Source organism: Pyxicephalus adspersus, chromosome 12 (genome assembly GCF_032062135.1).
Source record: "Pyxicephalus adspersus chromosome 12, UCB_Pads_2.0, whole genome shotgun sequence".
In the NCBI taxonomy this organism is placed as follows: domain Eukaryota; kingdom Metazoa; phylum Chordata; class Amphibia; order Anura; family Pyxicephalidae; genus Pyxicephalus; species Pyxicephalus adspersus.
Genome location: NC_092869.1, coordinates 3,700,031 through 3,701,407, shown reverse-complemented (window position 1 = coordinate 3,701,407; position 1,377 = coordinate 3,700,031).

Genomic DNA, 1,377 nt, shown 5'->3' with positions numbered 1-1,377 from the left:
TCCAATGCAAAAAAAAAAAGAAAAAGAAAAGCAATTTGGAATCTGTTAAATAGTTTAATGGTATCCTGTGTCCTTAAAGAGAACCTGTCATGAGATGCATTGTTCAGTGTATAAGTGGAGAACCACCCACTGGAATCAGGCGCCATCAGGACCCCATTTTGAACCCTGTGGAGTCTCTCCCCGTGGGGATCCAGCGCACATTTTGATCTGTGTGATCCCCTTCTAGTTATAGATCCCCAAATACAATAACGAGATCCTCCGACCACCAGAACAAATAGGACCACAGCGGTGAACAGTATCGGCCCCAGAGGCTGTAAGCAATGCCTCAGCCATGTATAATCCCCCTAATCTTTACCATTTATTGAGTTTAATCTGCCTGTTTTTTTTATTCCCTGTCCCACCTCATATATGACAATGACATTTTTATATATAAAACCTGTTTTTACTACATGTTGTGCAATGATCTCATCACTGGGTCTCTGTGCTTCTCAATGCAATGCAGGCAGTATGGCAGGTGGGAGGGGCTAGCATAAAACAGCACCATGTCCCAGTACTGGGGAGCCTTCAGCTGTGTAGCAAGCAGTGGGCAGGCTTTTGGGAGGAGTTATGCAAATATCACATTGCCTTAATAGGCAGGTGTAGGTATGGAGAAGTGGGCGGTCCTAAACTGTCTGTATTTGCATAGGTAACGCCCACATGTGATGCTGAGCCTTAGTAATTGTTAGAATAAAAATACAATAAATAAATGGGGCGGGGCTAGTTAGGCTTGGGAGGGAGGAGCTAGATTATGTTGGACATCCTCCAGCCAGGAAAAGAGGCGGGCTTCATCTGATTTGCTGCAGGTTCTAATGCACATTGTTAGAGGCTCCCAGTGTGCAGTGAAATCAGAGGATGCAATTTCAGTTCATAAAGGAGCCAGCTGTGCAAGACTTGTAAGGCAGGTTTATAAAGGGGAGGCTGGGGGCAGATTTAATGAAGGGGAGGCTGGGGGCAGATTTAATGAAGGGGAGGCTGGGGGCAGATTTAATAAAAGAGAGGCTGGAGGGGCAGATTTAATGAAAGAGAGGCTGGAGGGGTAGATTTATTAAAGGAGAGGGCGGAGGGGCTGATTTAATGAAGGGGAGGCTGGAGGGGGCAGATTTAATGAAGGGGAGGCTGGAGGGTAGATTTAATGAAGGGGAGGCTGGAGGGGCAGATTTAATGAAGGGGAGGCCTGAGGGGGCAGATTTAATGAAGGGGTGGCTGCAGGGGCAGATTTAATGAAGGGGAGGCTAGAGGGGCAGATTTAATGGAGAGGAGGCTGGAGGGGCAGATTTAATAAATGAGAGGCTAAAGGGGCAGATTTAATGAAAGAGAGGCTGGAGGGGCAGATTTAAT